At 48.8% G+C, this 22,421-nt stretch overlaps 1 protein-coding gene across 2 annotated transcripts in view; it reads right to left on the reverse strand.

Moving 5' to 3' along the window:
* WDR6 (WD repeat domain 6) overlaps positions 1 to 22,125 on the reverse strand; it is a 202,227-nt gene extending 180,102 nt beyond the window's left edge. For both annotated transcript variants that reach the window (XM_069643315.1, XM_069643316.1), the window contains exon 1: positions 22,060 to 22,125. The gene's annotated coding sequence lies outside the window, so the exon portion shown is untranslated. The remainder of the gene's footprint in view (positions 1 to 22,059) is intronic.
* Positions 22,126 to 22,421: the final 296 nt, after the last annotated feature.

The following is a 22,421-nucleotide window of genomic DNA, read 5'->3' on the forward strand; positions in this document are numbered from 1 at the left end:
GTTGTTTAAGTATTTGGAAACTCCTTGACTTTCCGTTGCTCCTGCTCGTACGCCTTGCCGTTTCCACGCTCTGCTTAAAGAACCTCTGGAGAGGACTACTTCCTGGTGCTCGGTTGTGCGCTCCTCCTCTCGACCACGGCACATTCACAGACCATCTGTTTTTGCTTGTTCCTTATCGTTCAACCCTCGATATCCACATAACCACCACAGAATGTCCCAGACCACCTGAATGCCCTCTCCTCGCCTGTTTCAACGCTGCTGCATGGTTTAATGAACTTTGTACGTCCCTGGTTTTACTACGCTTAATCCTTACTGGTGACATTGAAGGTATATCCCCAAAGCACAGATTCCATCACCTGTATGTTACTCTTCGATCCCTCCTTACTCCCTTCTTTAACCCCTTGAAACCCCTACCTCCATCACCAAGATAGTGCTATATTACCTTTCCCAAGAATCCCAGCTGTTAATACCTACCTACCTACCTACTGGATTGGATTACTAGAGAAGTTTTCACGGATTTGGATGCTATGCAGATCTGAACTCTGATGAACTACATCCTCTAAATAGCACTTCCTTGTTCCATCGGGTCAGGCCCTACTAATCTACTAACCTTTACAATCCCTTCCGGTAGAGGTTCCATCTTCAGTACTGGATTCCTGAAAGGAACTTGTCACACATTCCAAGTCCCAATTGCATTCATACAAGGTTAGTGATTCAACTATATAGCACATTGTATTCCATCTTTCGCTTCCTTCATCTGATATAACTTTCTCTTCTTCCTTCCTAGCTTGGTCTGTGTGATGGCACTTGCTCTTTCATTCGAGGCACTGAATTGCACATTGATTAAACGTGTCGTACGGTCTCTCTGTAGAAAAGGACACCCTCAATTGAGGAGACCCTCTCTGGGTTCTTTTTAGGCATGTCTTGGCTGCAAGTGGTCAGATTTCTCCTTACTCTTATTTCCAGTGCCTGGTCCCGTACGCGAGTACGACAGTGGCCCTCTGCACAGATCGGGATAGTGGGGGAAATAAATTGCCTCTGTCTTTCTTACCTTGATAACAGCAGTACACCTATTCTGCAGCACACTCACAGTGCAGACAGCCATTTGGGAATGGTGAAAGATCATCCACCCAACCAATGTTGACTCCAATCTTACTTCAGTAGCATGAATTTCAGAAAGCAGCTTTCCCAGTTCAATTGCTTCCTCCCCAATTCTGGTACAGTGTGCTTTACAAATAACATGCATGTTATCAACAAGTATAGTTGCAGTTCTACTAGGCCTAGAAAAGACAATACACCCCATATATCTTTAGGTGCTTGGATACCAACAAAGGCAGAGACAAGACTCTCCTTTGGTGCAACACCCTGCATATTAAGTCTATGCCCTAAATAATCAATTTCAGATGCCCGAAATTTGCACTTACGTTTTTACAGAGTTAAATCAACTTCACTAATTTTGCCCAAAACTGTTGTCAACCTATCATCATGCTCCTTTTCTGATCTACACGTGACCAATATCATCTTGGAAAAACCACACCCCATTAATGTCGCCCAGCAGTTTGTGCATCATGCCTTCGAAGAACGCAGTCGCTGACACTAATCCAAAGGGCATCCATTTGTATCTGAAGGTCCCTTTGTGCGTAATAAACAAGGTATAGTCCCTGGATGAGGGATGTAAGCATATCTGATGGTAGGCTGAGGCTAGATCTAATCTACTAAAACATTTAGCCTCAGCCATCATGCCCATCTTCTCTCAGATATTAGGTAGCTGAATTGTGTTTACCACCATAAATGTATTCAATGCTCTTAAATAGACAAAATCTTACACTGCCATTTCCCTTATGTACCACGACAATTGGCGAAAGCCACTCTGAAGCTTCCAATTCCTCTATTATGTCTTGAGCTAGCAGTTTCTGAATTTCTTTGGAAACTTCCTCCCTTAAAGCTATCGGAATGCAAGGAGCCTCAGGTTTCAGACTAATCTTGTGGGAAAACCCCTTTAAAACAACCAATGTTAGTTCCAAAAACACAATCGAACTTAACTTCTGGTTTGGAGGAATACCCTGCAACGGCAGCTATGTGACCAGTGACTTTGGGATTGATAATTCTCAGGTCCGGTTGTTCAAACCAGCCAAGAAGACTACCGCCTCCATTTAAAACATATATATTTTCTACTGTATTTTGTCCTAGACATTCAATATTGGCACTAATGTACTCTACAAACTCTATCCATGCACCAACATATGCACTCGCCTGGATTCCGGGGGTAAAAAGGGGCTCTTCTTTGAAGCTCCTCTTCCACACATTGTAATCCAATATTGTATAATCTGACCAAGTCTAACATATTCACAGCTTAGCTATTAAGAAAAATGTCTCCCCTTTCTCGATTTTCACTGCTATTTCACTCAGAGACCAGGCAACCCCTTCATCCAGAACATCTCCACTCTCACCATCCTGATAAATTATTTCTTTCACTACACTCTTTGCAAAATTACTACAACACCGTGCAAAGTGACCTTTCTTGTTGCAACGCAGACATGCCACTGCTGTAGCTGAACAATCAACAGCATTAGCATAGTAAAACAACGGCCACATCTGAAACACTTCCTTTTCGTCTTTTACGAGTTCTTGGGTGCTAGTTGCTGGAGTAGCCAGTTCCTTGAATATGGCAACCATTTCTTTAGATTCAGATTTGGCGATTCTGGTGTTGTAGGAAGCGGATTTAGCTGCTGTGATGGCTTTTTTGTGTTGGGCGGAGAGTTTCTTGTAGGCATGTAGGGTGATGTCCTGTGGATTGGATTGCCATTCGGTGAGCGCTGTGCACTTGAGGGTGCGTAGTTCCTCGAGTTCAGTGGTGAACCAGGAGTTGGCATGTCATTTTCTTTCAGCTTTCTTTTTTTCAAGAGGGGCATTGACCTGAATTGCATTTTTAATAGTCAAATTGTAGAGATCTACCAGTGCCAGGGGGTGCTTGAAGAACAGAGGCTTGAGGACCGGAATCTCTAAGAACGGCAGGATAGTGGTTTTCGTTATTTTACGAGCACATCTAGGTGTTGAGGGAGTGTTAGGGCTAATGGTTTTTGATGGTGGAGGGGATGGAGAAATGAATGAGGTGGTGGTCTGTTCAAGGGCAGAGGGTGTCCTGATGTCTACATTGCAGTTATGGTCCACTACCCAGTGCATCCTTTGGAGTGAGTGGGGTTGGAGAATCCCAAGTCATGAAGAGCTTTGGGAAGAGATTTGCCTGCTGGTCTTTTGGATCATTGAGGCCAAGATTTAGGTCACCCAGTAGTAAGGATTTAGTTGTGTTTTCAGATTATTGCCTAGTAGATGGAGAAGGTTTTCCTGAGAGTCCAGTAGTGGGTCAAGTGGCCGGTAGATGATGTGGATGGCAATTGTGCAGTGAGGCGAGAGGGAGAGTTTCACAGTCAGAGCATCAGCGTTGCCATCTAATGGAGAATTGATTTGTCTGATTGATAGGGAATCCTTAGCTACGAGTGCTACTCCCCCTCCTTTGGTGAGCAGTCTGTCCTGCCGGTGTAGGGTGTAGCCTGGTGGGAGGGTGTTAGGAGTGCCTGTAACGGTGTATGAATGAGTGCTTGGATAGGCACCAACATAGTTGTATATAGTTACTCAAGTTAGCCCACCAGGCCTGCTGGCATGTGTTCATAGTTGCTAGGTTGTAGTGTGTACATAGTTACCAGGCCCCAATGCCAGGTGCCACAGTGGAACTTGGAGCGTGGTGTGGAAGGGGATTCTGATTCCATGAGAGGCGGCTGATGCCGAGTCTCCCTGGCTGGGGTCCGTTATGTATGTGGCTTAAACCTTATCTGTGCAAACCTTAAATAAAGAACCAGAGTTGCAGCTTCTTAATGTGCGTGACTCTCTCCTTGCAACATAACAGAGGGCTACTGACCTGGCTGGACCCGCTGCTTCGTGTAGCCAAGATTCTGTGATAGTGAGAGCATCAAGATCAAGTTTAGTGAGTAAGTCACAAATCTCAGAGGCGTGTGCTGGGAGCAAGCGTACGTTTAAAAGGGTACATTGGATAGGTATGGTAGCAGTGTTCGCTTTAGCCTTTGGTGGTCTAGGTGGTAGGATATGGTACACTTTGTCGGTGGTGTGAGGAGTGTAGGGGTGTGGTTGGTGTCATGTGTTGGGGGGGTGAGAGCCTTACATTTATTACTAATAGCGAGATGAGCTGTGCGCAGGCCTATTAGTTGGTTCCTGATAGCGGTGGTATAGGGCATGTAAGGTGCAGACTGGGCTCAGTGTGGTAGTTCAGAATGCAGGGTTTGTATGTGGTGTTATTCCTGGTGTGAGAGGAGGTGGGGAGAATCTGGGTGTGGGGCTTAGTCAGGTGGCTGAGAAAGGAGGGTAGGAATGCAGTGGGTGGCACGTCCTTCGAGTTAGGAGGTATGGGAGCCATGCCTAGGCTGCAAGCGTTTCTAGGCCTAGGGGATTAGAAACTGAATCGTGGCGGGCAGATTATTGCAGTGCTTATTGGCAGCTGGGGAGCATAATAAGGCATCTTTAGGCTGGATAACCTATAGGGGGTGTGTATCCTGGAACAACCGGCACTCTGGAACCCAGGTTGGCTGGGCAAACATGCTGTAGTTGGTTGAGCTGTAGGATGCAACAAATTAATATTTGGTGCAATAGGCAGGGTGCCACAATCAATATTCGGGGCAAATAGGCAATGAGCAACAGTCAATATTTGGTGCAATAGGCAGGGTGCCACAATCAATATTTGCAGCAAATAGGCAAGGAGCAAAAATTAATATTGTATAGTATCGCTGTAAAATTATACCAACAAACTTTTCATAGCGTTTGTCCAGTTTTTTGAGAATGTTATCGAAAAAATTTAGGGCCTCTGCAGACTCGCCATTTCCAGAACCCGAAACACTTAAATTAGGCAACATCTTCAGGAAACGCTGTGATGCTGGAAATGTATCAGAGGGACAAGGCCTCCGTATCCTTGTCCTTTACTGCTTTTTATGGTGTGTTCTGTTGCGTTTTCCACGCAGGAGTTCATGTGGGACTCCTGGCGGTGCAGCTCTCTTTTGGTTTTTGGTGAACAGACCCATGGGATACCCTTATGGCACCCATGTGTGGGGGTACAACCCTGTGCCCCTAGTGTATGTTTTTGGGCACCTGTGGGTGGCCCACAGAATAGGGTACGGGCTGGTGGCAGCTCCGTGCTGAATTGACTGGTGCCCTGAGGGTCCTCCATTTTGGGATGCCCAGGCCCTGTCATTGGAATTGGTAGGTTCCTCATGGGGACAAGATGGCCCCTGTGGCCTCTTGCCTTCCATCGCCTGTTACCTTGATCTTCCCGAAGTCCCAGGAAGCCATGACTCTGTCCCTTCCCCCCGACTGGCTGTTGGGTGGAAGTTCCATATACAGTAGTGTGTGGAAGTGCCGACCAGACTGGCTGGAGCCTTTCCAACGACCGTATATTGTGGGTACACCTGTGGGTGGGACCTGTATGCACTTCTTGTTGTGGATGTCTAGTTCCTGGTGTTTGACACAATGACTAGGACAGCCCTGCCCGAAACTGGTATGAATGTAGTGTTGAATGGCGTGGTACTTGTCAAAATCCACATTCTGTGTTGCGAGTGTCTGGATGGAGAAGAATGGCCTGAATGCACCGTGCGCCCGATTGGCTGACAGACTACTGACTGCCCTTCATAGGGATTGGATGCTCGAGTGTGACCCAGCGGAATAAATGGGAGATCAACAGTATATCTGGTGACCTCACTGCTAGGAATCGTGTTCAGAAGTGTTCTGAGCTGAAGTCCAAACTACGAAGAGTAACTGGAGTGAATTCGACGCTTGACCTTGAAGCCCTGCTGGAAGAGAAGAATTGCTGTTGCTCTCCTTCATCAATCTGAAAGCTGCTGTGACCCAGAGAGGACCTGGTAAGGCGCCCTCTTCCCGAGCTACGAAGGACCATTGTGCACCAGCTGATCTTTGCCAAAGCTCCCTGTTAGACAGACCTATGACAGGCTGCCGACCCGAGACGGGGACTGCCGCAGAATCCCAAGGAGAAGCGCCCAGGCTGTAACCATCCGCTACTGTCGACGACCGCCGTCACCAACCTGAGCCACCGTGCTCCCGTTTGCCTAAGAACATTCAAATCCAAGGACGCTCTCGTCCACATCGCCGCCGCTTTATCCCACTGGAGAAGTCCTGACCGTCGACCCGCCGAGGAGTATCCATCGGTGGGTTTCCCGCCACCCAAAGACCACAGCGTACCTCAAAGACCCGGCTCTGTGGCTCAAGCACTTTGCCACAAAACCTACACCTAACCAACCTTGCACACTACAATCTAGAAACATCAGACACAGATCTAGACTGCCCCGCGCACCTTGCTCACAGCGTAGCCTCATCTCCCACTTACAACATGATTCACCTTCTAGGCCCAATTCCCCCCCTCCCACCCCGACCACAACGCTCAAGGGAGCTCTTATCAATGCCAGATCCCTCACAGCACACGTTCTTGACATTGCTGACCTTATCACCGTCCAAAATCTTTTTTTTTTAGCCATTACTGAAACTTGACTACATGCTGCCTCTGGCCCTCTTCTCGCCTTAGCCTTACCTAATGGCTATTCCATCATTAGAAACGACCGCCAGTCCAACCTGACCAAAGGAGGTTGAGTCGCATTTATCCACAAAGATAACATCACTATGCGGACCACTACCTGCTCCCAATTCAGCTCTGCAGAATCCCTTTCCGTGAAACTATCCCCCTCACCCACTAACACAGCTACACTACATCTCATCTACAGACCCCCAGGTCCCCTTGGCTCATTCACTGATGACATCTCTTCTATATTGTCTACCAACACTAAGCCTAACTCGCAGGTGTTGCTACTAAGTGATCTCAATATGGGCCTCTCTGACCCTAAGGACGAGGTTGCCACCACCCTTGGTAACCTAGACTTCCAACAACGCATTCTCGCACCTACCCATAATAAGGGCAGAACGCTTGACTGGATATCTGACCTTAACTGCAACACCACTATCACCTCTAACTCCCCCTGCGCGTGGTCCGACCATCATATCATTACCTTCCACCTACCATCCACTAACCCCCAGCCCAAACCCATTATAGCCCCTGCTATACCCACCAGGAACAAAAAGGACATTACCAGAGACAAATTGCTCCCTCTCAACAAATATGCTTTGCATCACAAGGACCCTACTGTCCTAGTAGACACCTACAACTCTACACTCCTCAAAGCCATTGAGACTATAACCCCTTTAAAAATACGCAAAGCTAAACAATCCCACCTGAACTCATGGTTCACCCCGCAGCTTAGAGTTCTGCGCAAAAAAAAGCGTAAGGCCGAATCTCTTTGGAAAAGCAATCCTAGTTCAGCTAACAAAGACCCCCTCCTCATTACTTCACTTAACTACAAGGAAGCCATCCGCCAAGCCAAAAAAGAGACATATAACCAACACATATCACAAGCCGAATCCAACACAAAAGAGCTATTCAAAATTCTCAAAGAACTAGAATCCCCGTCGCCTATCCCTAACTCCTGCATCAAAGACAGCCCTTGGTGCAATAATATCCAAAATGCACTTCTCAACAGAATCTCTACCTTGCAAGCCAAAATCAACGCCAAACAAAATACCGTCCTCACCTCCCCCTAAACAAAACCACACCACCTAAAACGACCATCCCACCTTCCCTCAAGCCCTTCAGCTTCACGTCACTCTCCATCTCTGAAGTGAAAAAAATCATCAGCACCTTAAAACCTTCAAACTCTCAAGGTGACTCCTGTCCCGCTCCGATCATTAAGGAATCGGCACATGAACTCGCTCCATTCATAACCACTCATTAATTCCTCATTTCAATCTGGAGTGGTCACCAACAATTTGAAGAAAAAAACGACTCTAGATCCGGAGTTACCAACTAACTACAGGCCCATTACTACGGTCCCATTTCTTCTAGAAATATTAGACAGAGCAGCGTACTTACAGATACAGGACTATCTGGAAACAATCTGCTTGGCACTAGACAATCCGGCTTTAGACCCAAACATGGGACTGAAAACCCAAATTGAGGACCTAAAAGATAATGGCAAACTGGCACTACTACTCCTTCTGGACCTATCTGCTGCCTTCGATCTGGTCAACAACCATATCCTTTGTCAACATCTGAAATCTGCAGCCCACTTCTCAGAAAGCAGTACCAACTGGATTAGATCCTTCCTAGACAATAGACACATGAGAGTATTCTCCCCAACTTTATCAGCAGACCCAGCGCCAGTCCCCTGTGGGGTCCCGCAAGGTTCATGCGTATCCCCCACCCTCTACAATGTGTTCACTAAACCCCTGTTCGATGTGCTTGACTATCTGGGTGTCAGCTACACTAATTACGCCAATGACACCCAGATACTCATTCCCATCACAGGCGACCACACTGTTGACTCTAAATCACTAAACGACATTTACCTTGTCATCCAAGCCTGGATGGCACAACATGAGCTCTGTCTTAACAACGATAAGACCGAGCTCCTCATCCTGGGCTCTCAACATAGTTGAACCCTCTGTTCAGCTCCTTCAACATCGATGGCAACACCATCAAAGTATCCAAAGATAAAAAGACCTGAGGCCACCAGGGGGCACGGGCAAGATGGCCGCCTGAATCTCATGCTCCCCGCATGGCCCCGGGAAACCCATGGAAAAACATGCCTTAAGTGCTTTTTAACCCCATCTATCAGCGATCGTTGAGAAGGGGAACCGCTGTGGACTACCCAGAAGCTGGTCAAGACATCGGAGATGCCCCCGTTCCCGAGATAACGACCTGTGAGCGGCGACCCCCGTACACCTGAGGGAAGGTCCCGAGTGGGAGCCGCACACCGCCTAGCTGCCTAGTGGTGGGAGGAGTCGAATTCCCCACCTGCTCTGACTCGTGCACCGAGGCCTGAGGCCCTCTCGACGGCTCGGACGGGCCCTGCAGAGATCCCCTTCAGTGGCTTGGGCCACACGGCTGATGGCCCCGTCTCTCCGGACATCTCAGAGGAGCCCCCACGCCGGATGCGGCGGGTCATCCGACCCCACCAGAGAGGAGTAACGGCCCGTCCACCCAACACACAGGGCCCAGCGCCGGGCGGGCCTTCCGAGAAGTTCCAACAGCTGCCGGCGACCGACCCATCCATCCATCATTGGGGATACGGGGGCACCACCGCCACACCTACCGCTCTCATCACCAGTGATTCGTCTGTGCCCAGGCCGACGCGGCGGCGCACCGCAGAACCATCTCAACGGCCCACGCTTCCACAACTGACCACCGCCCCAACGGCCTACCTCCCCACAGCCTCCGTGGAGGCGCCCACCCGACCACCGGAGAAGGCGCAGGCCGTCGCGGGAGCGCGCCTGGCCCACCCCGCCACCCGGCAGGCACCTCAGGAGAACCCTATAGCTTGGTGCGATCGATACCCCATGAACTGGAGGGAGACCCTTGCGCAATACCAATACACGCCTGGGCCCCTCGAAATGGGAGACCGGCCCTGCAGCCTCGCAACCCCCGGACATGAATGCCATACAGAGTAACATCCAAACGATACTAGAAGAGATTAGGGGTATGAGGACAGATATGGGGGCCAGGTTGGCGGACCTCACGGCCAAGGTTTCAACGCTGGAGGATCGGGTAGAAGGGGTCGAGTGCAACCAGGCATCGACGGACATCCTCGAGGCACGAATGGAAACCAGATTTCAGGAACTGCACCGCCGCGAGGACCACCTCCGGCTCAAGGTTGACGACCTGGAGAACCGGGAGAGGAGAAACAACTTGAGAATTTTTGGCCTGGAGGAGACGGAGGGAGAGACCCCGGTTGGACTTGAAAGCAAAATCCAAGACATCATCAGGATTGTCCTGGGGTTGGACTCGGGGGAGACTCTCCTGCTTGATAAGAGTCCATCGCGCCGGCGGGGGGGTAGAGGTCCACACTCAGTTCTTGCAAGATTTCACTACTACAAGGACAAGGCTAGGGTGTTGGAGAGGGCTAGAACCCTACGGGATATTCAACATGGTAACTCCAGGGTGACGATTTACCAGGATCTCTCAACCCTCACTCTCCAGATGCGAAAGAAATGTGGCACTATCACCAGGTGGCCACCCATTCCACCTAGCATTCGAATGGCAGGGCCAGAGGTACCAACTAGTCACCGAGGCCGAAATCCGTAGGGCCACCGAAGATCACACAGGCGACATCGCGGGTCCATCAGAAAGTCGGGACGAAACCAACGGAGACCGCCCTCGTGCTCCTCGAGGCCCAGACCTCTCCCAGGGGAAGCTAAAGGTCAAAGGCTCACGTAAATTCCGAAAAACCAAACATCCACTCACAGACCGAGGAGATCCTATATGAGCGTACGAGCAGCAACCAAGGCTTGCCTTTCTGCACAGAAGGCCTGATCCACACCCCACGGGAGCGCGCGACGATTCACGGAGCCCGCCGTTCATAGTGTTTTCGCCCCACGACCTGAGGGGAGTTCTTTGTTTAATCAACTTCCTTCAGGGTTGCAGAGGCTGTTGTATGGTTTCATAGGAAGTTGCACGGCGACTCCACACGGACAACGGCCGGCGCCCCTCCAGGTCTCATGCTGTGACACGCCCCGCCAGGGGCAAAGGAGACACGACAAGGTACCAGGGCCGGTGGGGGCCTGGCTCGGGAGTCACTACAGCCAGTTCCCCACCGCGGATCAGAAAGGGCCGGTACTTAACGAAGCGAGACATGTTGGAAAGCGCTACACCTAAGAAAATGTTTTCCCGGGGCCAGGGAAGCGACCCTGGTGGTTCGTTGCCAGTCACATCCCCACCCGGGGACCCGGCGGCGAACGCCCCACAAAACGGGTAAAGGGGAGGGGGGAAAGGGGGTTGCCCCCCGTGGGGCTCGAGGGGAACGGGAAAACCAGCTCAAACTATGGACACTTTTTTTGCAACGGGCTCCGAGTAGCAGACACTTAGAGGCGATTTCAGTGCGCATAACGAAAAATGACAATGATTGAAGCAAAGATAGGCACGTTGAACGTCAAGGGCCTTAACTCCCAGAATAAGAGATCTCTCAAGAGCAACATGTTCCGTAAACAACACCTAACGGTTCTTTTCCTACAGGAGACACATTACAGACAAGGCAGGGAATCGAAGATCAATGGGAAAGACATCGGGTGCAATTACTGAGCCTCACACAGAAGTTTTAAGAAGGAAGGGGTGGGTATCCTCCTGAGCAGAGCGTTCCATCTCACAGACATAGAAACCAAGAGGGGTTTTGGTGGTCGTTTTTTGGGCATTAAGGGAACCTGTGAGGGAGAGCGCGTTACCCTGGCCACTCTGTACGCGCCCAACTCAAAACAAATACACTTCCTCACCCAGGTCTTTCATGTGATGGATGAGGGAGCCATGATACTGGGGGGGGGGAGGGACTTCAACCTTATAATGGACCCGAAGCTTGACTGGTGGTCCGCGAGAGGGGGGACACCCAGGGGCATCTCCAGGGACAATCTGGCCCTTCAGGCCCTCCTGAGAGAGCACTATTGGGTGGACATCTGGCGAACAGCAAACCCCAACCAGGGTGGGTACACCTTTTTTTCGCCCCCTCATTACACCTACACCAGAATCGACCTTTTGTTAATCTCGGAAGAAGGGAACGGGGTGGCACAACAGCCGAAGGTGGAAGCCATAACTTGGTCGGACCACGAACTCCTCATAGCGAATTGGTCACTGCCCATCTCCCCAAGATCTTCTCGATGGCGTTGCAATGATACACTCCTCAGGGACCCATTATTTCGTGATTTCATGAGGCAGGAAATGCTGGCCTATTTTGACACAAACGACACCGGCGAGACGGATATGTCCATGGTGTGGGATGCCGCAAAAGCCACTTTCAGGGGCCTTCTCATAGTGGAGGGTTCGAGACGTAAACGGGAGAGGGGCCTAATCGAGGGTAAACTCCGCGCTGAGTTGGGCGCTCTGCGAGCCAGACTGGGCCTCCTGGGGGTAGATCGAGGGGCTCTCCTGCAGGAGATGCAGGACAAAAGACAGGAACTCGATACGGTCCTCATAGGGGAAGTCATCAAGAAAATGAGATACACTAAGCAGAGGTACTACGAACGGGGGGATAAGCTGGGGACCCTACTAGCGCACAGGGCTCGGGGCTGCAGGGTTGAGAGGGGAGTCACTCGTGTCAGGGATGGAGTGGGCGGGATTCACGGCGGCCGTGGGGAAATAGTGGAGTGTTTCGCTGACTATTACAGCAAACTCTATTCCAAAAAGGCAGGCGAATCACTGGCACCTACCTGGCAGAACACCCTCTGACTAGGCTGTCAGATGTGGAGCTAGAGGTCCTGGAGAGAGAGATATCGGAGGAGGAGGTGGAGGGCGCCATCAAAAGGATGAAGGTGGGAAAGGCACCAGGGGAAGCCGGCTATACAGCCGACTTTTACAAACAGACCCAACCCGTCCTGATGAAGCCCCTGGCCAAACTGTTTAACCAGATCAGGAACCAGGAGTCCATCCCACCGACATTTTTGCAGGCCCTCATCACTGTTATACCCAAACCCACCAAGGACCAGACGGAATGTGGGTCTTATAGACCCATCTCACTCCTCAATCTGGACGCTAAGATCTTTGCCAGAATTCTGGCCACCAGACTTGAGGGCTGCCTCCCGCGCCTGGTACACCCCGACCAAGCGGGATTTGTCGTGAACAGGCAGGGTTCTGATAATATGCGGAAGACGCTCCATGTGCTTGCCTCGAGAGGGGTCCGCGACAAAGGCGCGCTTCTACTGGCCCTTGACGCGGAGAAGGCCTTTGACAGGGTCAGCTGGGCCTTTATGAGGGAGGTATTCACAACCCTGGGTGTGGGCCCGAGGTGGCTGGGTTCGATCTCCGCGCTCTACTCCTCCCCCTCCGCTAGAGTGGTGGCAAATGGGACAGAGTCGAGGACATTCCCCCTCGAGCGTGGTACACGGCAGGGATGTCCTTTGTCCCCCCTAATTTACGCGCTCGTGATTTAACCATGGGCAATTTCGATCCGCAACGATGCGGCCATCAGAGGAGTACAGGTCGGAGAGATGCAGTGCAAAGTCTGCCTTTTTGCTGACGATGCACTGCTCTATATCACAAACCCATCCCAAACAGTCCCCCGAATGCTGCAGGGCCTCTCGCGCTATGGGGACCTATCGGGGTACAAAGTTAATCTGGATAAATCGGTGGCGTTCGTAGGGGGTAAGTTAACAGACTCAGAGATTACCTTTGTTAAACGGACTCCCCTTCAGGCTGAGAGACAACGGATTCCGGTACCTTGGAGTCCAGGTCACCCGTGACCCTGAGGGCCTATACCTGGCCAATTTCCCCCCCTCTGGTCAGCAATCCCGAAAGACAGCGATGGTCAGGGTCGGGGCTCTCCTGGATGGCACGTCTCAATCTCATAAAAATGGTAATCCTTCCCAAGTTTTTATTTCTTTTCAAAATGCTCCCGGTGCTGATCCCCAAAACGTTCAAGGAAACGAAGCGAGTCCTCCTCAACTTTCTCTGGTCAGGAAAGAAACACAGAATCTCCTACGAGGTGCTGACCAGACTAAAGGAGGATGGAGGGGTGGGATACCCTGACCTTGAAACATACCATAGGGCCTTCCAACTGAGGGTCCTGGTCGACCACTTTGCCCCGGGAACGAAAAAACAATGGGTAGCCATGGACAACGGGCCTCTCGCACCCGTCACCATAGAGGAATGGCTCTGGGTCCCGAGGAAGAAGATCCCCAGAAATGTCTTGTACCAGCCAGTCCTAAAAGTGTCGTGGTTCCTATGGAAAGAGGGAGGGGGTTACTACCGCTGGTTTACAACCTGGCCCTCCCCTTTAAGCTGCATTTGGGCCCCCCCCTTCCTGGCCAAGATAGCGGAACCAGCGGCATACCAGAGGTGGTTCGAGGCAGGCCTTAGCAGGACTGGTCACCTCTGGGTGGGGGGGCTCCTTCCTACCCCTGAAAGATCTGGAGGGGGCCCTGGGGATAGGCACCCTGTCCCCCTTTCGCTATCTCCAGCTTATGGGAGTCCTGACCGAACCATCCTGGGGGGGGGGGGGGACACCCTCAGGAGAGACCTTACAGACTTCGAAAAACTCCTCCTTTCGGCGAGGGGCTCCAAGGGAATAATATCCCACCTCTACAAGCTCTTCCTCTTTTCTGTCCCGCGAGACCCCCCACCTGCACGCACACAATGGGGAAAGGACCTGGGTGAGGAGATTGACGACGAGAGGTGGAGGGAGATGTGTAGGCGGGCCAACCGCTCCACGCCCTCACTCCAGTATCGCCACCAGGCCCTCAAGATATTGCATCGCTGGCACTACCCCCCACAGAGGATTGCTAGAATGAGGCCGGGGTATGACCCACATTGCTGGAAGTGTAGGACCGAAAGGGGGGGGGTTATATTCACATGTGGTGGGGGTGCCCAGTGGTCCAAAAGTACTGGGAGGAGGTTTTGGCATGGATTAAGGGGATAGATGGGGTGGAGCGGCCTTCCGGCCCCTGGCTTCTCCTTTTCAGAATGGACATTGGGGACGATCATGAAAATACCCATGACCACATGCTCCAGGTTATGTTGGTGGCGGCCAGGTGCTGCCTGGCACAAAAATGGAAGAACCCCAGAATGCCCGGGGAAAAAGCATTGGTAACCAAGGTACGGGCCATTTACGACATGGAATTCCTCACGCATTTACTTGACGAATCTAGATCCAACATCGAGGAAATATGGCTCCCCTTCTTCGAAAAATACGCCTGCACAGTGTAATCTTAGGCTCCGGACCCGGAGAACCCCCCTCTGGGGGCCTCAAGCCAGCGTTCACTGGTCCAACTCCGAGTCCTTCAAAGCTCGGCCCATGACTTCGACATGCCAAGTGCACAACATTTAGAATTTGCTATGCTCTTTTTCGGAACCCGTCAAATACGCAATTATTGAGAACTTGAACTTCGCATCAGCTTACACATGTAAGTTGATCACAGCTAGCCGCCCATTCCTATCTACGCCGAATTGCATCACCCTCGCCAGGACACTGGTTATGTCCAAATTGGACTCCTGTAACGCACTGTACCAAGGCATTAACCAGAGCAACCTTAATAAACTACAGATCACTCAAAATAATGCCATCAGAGCAGCCCTCAACATCCCTAGATCAGCACAAATCTCTGAAACCAGGAAGAACCTACACTGGCTCTCTGTCATCCAAAGGATCTCACTCAAATCACTTGCCCTTGCCTATAAATGCATTCACAACCAAGCCCCTAGTTACTTAGCCTCGCGGTTCACTCAATATATCCCCGCACGTCCACTCAGATCTGCCCACAGCCAAAGCCTTGCAATCCCTAGATTCAAGCTCCAAGCTCCAAACAGCTGGAGGAGTCAGCTTCCTAGTCTTGGCAGCCAAACACTGGAACACTGTGCCCCTCACCATTAGAAATCTACCATCTCTTAACTCATTCAAACTTCAGGTTAAACTTTGGCTAGCCACACCAGATGCCCATTTGTCCTCTGAATAGCCGTCTCCCAGTCATGTGATGTATGCCTGACTGATCTGCACTGCTACTATGTATACCTATGCTATGTAATATGCTCCTGCATTGTTGTTAACTTTGTTTTGAAGATATGCGCCTGGTTGCCTCCGAGCCTGGTCTGCGCTACACAAATAAAATAAATAAAAATACAAATACACAGAGACGCCGACGACTTGATGCCCTTGCTGGGCCACAATTCTTCAAACTCTTTGCGGTCCAGATTGATCTACATCGAGGTGCCCCGCACGCCTCCTCCTTGCAGGATGTTTACGTTCCCTCGTCAACGAGCACCGCTAGGAAAGAAGCTGCCACTTCACCGTTGTAGTTCACCCTGTTCTTCGTCGGACGTTCGACGACCCGTGACTCCTGCCTCAAAGGGAGGGCACTCAAGAAGGGCTGTCGATTCCCCCGACGTGGAACGCTACAACGCCAGGTACTTTGGGGTTGAAGAACTATTGGAAAGTCTCATGTGAACAATATATGGACTGGGCTTGTGATATATCTTTATTCTACAGGTTGCCCAGGTTGGGGGGGGGGGGGGAGGAATCTCCACACAGAACTGTGTCTAGGTATCGGGGCCAGTATTCTGCCAATTGTTCTAACCAACTGCTTTCCTCTTATATCTATTGTTGGTTTCTGTTACGAACTGATTTCTGTGCCATTTAACCGTACAGTTGATGCACTTTAAAGAGATCTAATAGTAATTGTGGTACCACGTAGAACTGTATATTTGCCATTATAGATAAAGTACAAAGTGAGTTATCGTGATACTGTACATAACCTTGAATATTGATTATATAAAGACTGTTTTAACTAATACAGTGTGCGGACATTCCTTTGTGGGTGCTTGGGGACTACACTGTACTTAAGAACCAGCCTGCATCACCTCCTGAGAAGCCAGGCCTTGATTGCTCGTCCATTGCTACCTTATAGAGAATCTTGGCAGGAGTCCTCTGTGCCTCTCCTCTACCATCTAGAGAGCGGAAGTACAGACCGCCCGCCCCCCCCCCCCTCCCTCCCCTCCGGCCCTTCACATACGCTTGCCTTTATATCACAGGCTGTGCATGAGAAGAGCATTGCGCCTCAAAATGCTGTGGTCTGGACAATGAACAGCCATAGCCATAGTCTAAAGTCCTGCTTCCATATTTACCATTTGACGATTGGCTCTCCCAGCCTGGGTTGGAATTGCACTGGTAAAGTACTCATCTCACCTTGAATACCTCAACTTTGTTCGAATACTTCAAAGATTTTTAAAATACTCAATGAATTAGTGGGATAAGTGAGACAAAAAAAACTTGCATATAAAGATAGAAAGACATAGTTAACCGACACCTGTTGGCTTGATGTGCTATAGAGGTGGAGGAACAGCTATCAGAGCACAACCCCCAGCACAATACCTTCTAATATATTTTTAGAAGAATACAAGTTCACAGTGCCTGAAATAGACGCTGATGTAAATGTGGTGGAAGGTGAAGTACCCCACAAAGTGCTGTGATCCTAGAAAAACCTCTCGGTTGTATCCGGCAGTCTCACAATAAGTCTGTTACTCAAATTTCCGATCGAGCTCTGCCTAAAAGCCAAAGCAGTAGGTGCACACAGGAAGAGTGCATCTCCTTCGCCACAGGCCACAGAGAAAAGCGAAAGCTGTCCGCCCTCCGAGAGGGGACACAGTTAACAACTGGAACCAGCCAAGCCGACGTGCGCTGCACAGGGAAAGCCCAGTCAGAGCAGACAAAGTTCTGCCAGTGCAGCAGGGATGTCCGCCAAACAGCTTCGAACTCTGCAAGCTCCGAAACTGAGCCGTTCAGAGCACAACTGACCCGCTGAGACATGGTGACAGCAGCTGCACCATCGAAAATGCGTGGCAGAAACCAGGGCACACTTTGGCCCTCCTGGGCAGTAGAGAACACTGCAGGTGCACAGAAATCGGCGAGACAAACGTAGGAGCCCTCGAGGCACAGCCGTAAGGACGAATAAGTAGATGGGCCTGCTCCAGCCCTGGAAGGAACACACAGGGAGAGGGTCATGCTCCCATCCTCGTCGCCAACTGTTATGTAGTGAATGAGGGGAGTACTCCAAATACTTTTTAAGAGATACGTTTATTAAATGGTTCCAACTGTGGGATATATTGACCCACTCAACAGCATTTCCCCACATTACCAAGCTGCATTTGCACAGAAACAGCCAAATGGCTGCGCTGGCTCCTGTGAGCGCCATGGTTCAAAACTGCATTTGGCAACAACAAAAATGGCGTCACCGTCCTGTCAAGCACACATCGGGCAGGATGGAACAAAGGGGGCACATTGAAGGAGATTGCCAGTGTGTTCCGGCATCAACAAAAGGAAGAAAGTGGAAAAAGCAGCGTTGCTTTTCTACAAAAGCTAAAATCCTGATTGAAAAGAAACCCTAAATTCCTTCTGTTCCATAAAGCCACTGTGATTAGTAAGCCCTACCAAGCCTTGTGTGTCTGACAGTGCCTCAGAAAAACCAGGCATGATTCTGAATTTACAAGTCCAGTTAAACCAACTCTGAAAAAATGTCAACCAGGAACTTTACTTTTACTTACACGGAAAACAGTCATTTTCTTTGCAAAAGTATCCAAAACTCAGCTGTTCAGAGAGATATTTTAACTAGCTGGGCCATGTTTGTTTCAATGTATCTGTGCTGCAGACCAACTCCACCATTCAAGAGAATAACTATAGCTGCGCGACAGTCCGTAAAGCTGCTGGAGATGAAAAGTTTTTAAAAAGGAAAGGCCAGCTGCACCAAGTGTAAAAAAATGTTTTTTTGTAAATTAAAGAAAAACAAATCCCTGTGTTTTGGAACAACACACTGGTGAATGAAAGCCTGCCAGTCTTAGCAACATGAAGGGGTTTGTTGCTGGTGAGACTATATAACATGGGTTATTTTATACAACCGGCTTGCTTTAATTCTGAATCTAAGATATGATATTAATGATTAAAACTATTGTGGCTGGAGCTGAAATTGAAAAACAGGTTTTCTGCTTGGAGGGGTGGCACCAAAAGGAGGGCTCTCTCTCAGCAGATACTGACAACCCCCTGATAATTACGGGGTTGAACAGATTTTTGTCTCTGCTGGGACCCTGACAATGAATCTCCCTGGGAAGGAACCCTGAAGTGCGAAGGGGCAATATAACTTCAATCAAGGGAGAGGCCCCCACCATGCTCTAAAGGAAACAGTTGGCAGCAGTGGAAGGTCAGGAAAATAAATTGACCCAGGAACAAAGAGACTGCCATTTTGTTCCCAAATACTATTTCAGGAATACACTTTAAAGACTTCTATCTTTGCAGCAAGACTTTGAAAAATTGTAAAAATGTTTCCGTTTAAAAGTGATTTTTGTGTGCTTTCTTTTGAGACATGGTAGAACTCGCTGACACCTTGGGGGCAGAAAGGGCAAAGTATTGAGGATGAATCGAAAAATATCCATTTTGCAAACATACATTTTTGTACATACATCCCTTGGGATAATTTGCATCTGTGTACAAAGTTAGGGAATTTTAGGCTGAATCTTTCATGTTTAAAATTACCAAAATGTTTCAGTAGGGCGAAGTAAGGTCCCACAGACTAGAGGATTGGAATGATCTGTGCTGCACATAATATGTAGCCTGTGTATAAAATTTACTAAGAGATTGCAATGGTATAAATGTCTGTTTTTGGCAAAATCGGATTTTATGTAAAGTAAATGTGGGAGTTTTTGGACATTGTAAAACTCACCTCATAAATCAGACATCATTCCTTTGGAAAGCCAACCAGTTGAGAGCAAGGCGGAGACTAGAGCCCCTGTCCAATCCAAGTAGTTTAGGGGCGTGCTTAGTTAACCCTGCCCAGCCTATACTTTGATGATGTCATTATGCACTATAAATAAGGGTACTTGACAAGACTCTAGAGACACACTACTCTCTTCCCGATTTCCTGCGCAGCGCCCTGTTCCTGTTTCCTTCATCTTGCACCGATCCAGATCCAACTACCTGGCCAAGCACTGCTGACCCTTCCAGCAAGGCCTCAATTCTAAAATCCCAATACCCAAAGAGAGAAGCAGTGGTATTTTTGTGGGAAGCCTCCTGACACCAGCAGAGGCTTGCGGCCCACTAATTGCTGCCCAATAACTGCATCCAGAGGTACCTGTGCCATCCGGTGACCAGAACTATCCTTTGGTATCCAGTCCCTGCCCAGCTGATCCTGTCCCGCTGATTTTGTCCGGATGTCCTTTGTTAGATCAGATCTGTGTGGTGACCAGAACACATGGTGACCAGAACGCTGACTGTCCCAAAATCCTAAACTAAAGTGGACTGTGAGGATCAATAGGAACCCATAGAAATCCATAGTATACCTTGCCTTGCCCTTAGTTCCCCTCTCCAAGCCATACTATTCTGACCCCGATATCATGTTAAAATTGTCGGCATTATCTGTGAAACCCTGCTTTTGATTCCTAGTGTTAGTGCCGATTTTCTCTTCATTTTTGTTTTGCATAGAACATAAGCCATTAACAATTTGGATTAAATAAATTAATTTTGTCTGAAGGAAACGAGGTACACTACGTGAAGGGTTACAACTGCAGTATAACTGTAGAGATTCACGAGTGGCTTCCTCTTTTTCTTAGCCTAGTTTGCGTAAAATTTGCAATCCATTGTAAAGCCGCTTTTCTGTGTTTCACAGCCCGATTTTTCCAAAAATCGCACCTCGTTCTATCTTGCCTATCTCATTCAGTTCAACAGCTAAAGACCTAATTTCACCTCCATGATATACATCTATCTCCCTACTTAAAGACCGCATTGCGATTTGCAATATATTTCACCCGTTTTTCAAAGAAACCGTTTTAGTAAAGTTACACTGAAAACAGAAATATTTCTAAAGTTTCCAACGTGCCATTTGCTGCAACATGTTGTTTTAAACTTGCCACTCATTTTCGAACTGTATGCTTTTGGTAATTCATTATTTGTGATTGTTAAGTGTCTTTGCATGGTTGCTTTCGTGAGGAATTATATTTGCTTCAAAGTTTTTCACACACATTCATTATTTAATTGTCCATTTCCCAGTGTCATTTTATAACCTTGCCAGGGGTTTAAAATCCGTTTTTTCTCTTAGTTGGGAAGGAAGGTCAGATTTTAATTCTGTGTCCTATTTGTCATCCTGATTACCTGCTGCTTCTGTTTATCCACTCGGAATTGATTATTGATGGGTTGAGGGAACATTTCAGGGGAAATTCTAACTTGAGTGCTATCTTTCCTAAAATAAAAAAGTGCTCCTATTCCCTGGTGTTTTGTAAATGTGTCAATAGAAGGTTAAACTAGTGCATTGCTTACATTCCTATTGTTATTATCACCTCATTTAAAAAAAAGTGTATGATTTCTTTTACTTTTCAAATAAATAAATATTATATTTTACCAACCCGCCTGGTTCATGGTCCATTGTGACCCGGGGTATTTGAAAATGGGGTGTGATATGAGTGGTGTACCATCTCAATATTGAATCTAATCTAAAAAAAACATAGTTGTGCACTGCATACTGGGCCAAGACTAAGGTGCGCGTTGTCTGATTGAAATCCTTAACACAACAAATCCCCCCCCCCTCCACTCCACTCCAAGACCACAACTGCATGAGCTTCACCAAGTGGCCTCATATATGGACACAGAAGATGATAACATGTAACGACAATGCATCAGCTGGGCAGGAGACCCAGTCTGAAGATAAACAAATAACCTTGAATGACAAAAGAATGTTGAAACAACCAGCTGATTAAATGAAAATAAATTAAATGCAAGCAATGCAACACATCTAGTATGTTATGGCAATACTTGGCATATGGAAACAGGCGCATATTCGGTCACTCACTACCTGACAAACGATGGTGGACTCCGACGGAAATACATGATGAATGGTTAATTTATGGATACATGATGCCCATGTATTAGCCCAAATGACTGGATGTATCACTGCTTGTTTCTAAATGTACGGTCTGTCAACAGAGCTCTCGAGTAGCCCAGACCCATGCACGAGAAAGGCACCTGGTCCCATTGCTTCCCTCGGAATTCTGGGTTTTGTATGCCTTTCTCGCGCATAGAACTGGGCCATGTGCGGGACATGTCTAAGGAGCGGTTCTCTTCACCAAGGCAGGAGAAGGTCGAAAGTAAGTGGACGATAGGGTCATGTTGGGCTGGGTGCCGAGCAGGGTGTTATTCTGAGCCATTCCTTCCTCGATGCTCCCACGGATAACTCTCAAGCCACAACAACAAATAACCACTCTCTATGCCCCAAAATACAAGGCAAAACAAATACGTTTCAGATGCACAGTCCAGTTTCCTTGTTCAATCAAATCCCAGTTGGCTAGTAATTTATAGAGTCATTATTTGGCTATATGAAATCTACGGCTCAGACGGAGCACACACCGCTGGCCAGCATCCGCTTGATGCCAACACCGCGGCCCTCCACCACCCGGGTGCCCTCCAAACAGTAAACACGTTGCATTCTGCTTACCATTACCACCTGCGACTGCTCGTGAGGCTATTTCCTGTTTAGAGAAGCGGACCTAACAACGTGAACTCGTCACGTGACTTACATTTGACGTCCAAGTCAATGCACTTAGCATTCATACGTGGTCTATTGACTTGAACCCCGCCACAGACTCGGTAGAGTTAATTCAAGGAGCGGGAAATCTGAAGACCTAGAAGAACCTGGAGTCTAAGATCTGACACGTGCACCCACTGGCCTCTCTAGATAATGTGATATCTAGCCCCTAGCCCATGCTCACCGGCACGGGCAGTTGTGGTAGATGCATACATGCCAACCCTCACGATTTAGGCGGGATATAACTATAGCCCCAATGCATTCCTATGGGG

The sequence above is a fragment of the Ambystoma mexicanum genome, chromosome 2p (assembly GCF_040938575.1).
Source record: "Ambystoma mexicanum isolate Mex_15411 chromosome 2p, UKY_AmexF1_1, whole genome shotgun sequence".
In the NCBI taxonomy this organism is placed as follows: Eukaryota; Metazoa; Chordata; class Amphibia; order Caudata; family Ambystomatidae; genus Ambystoma; species Ambystoma mexicanum.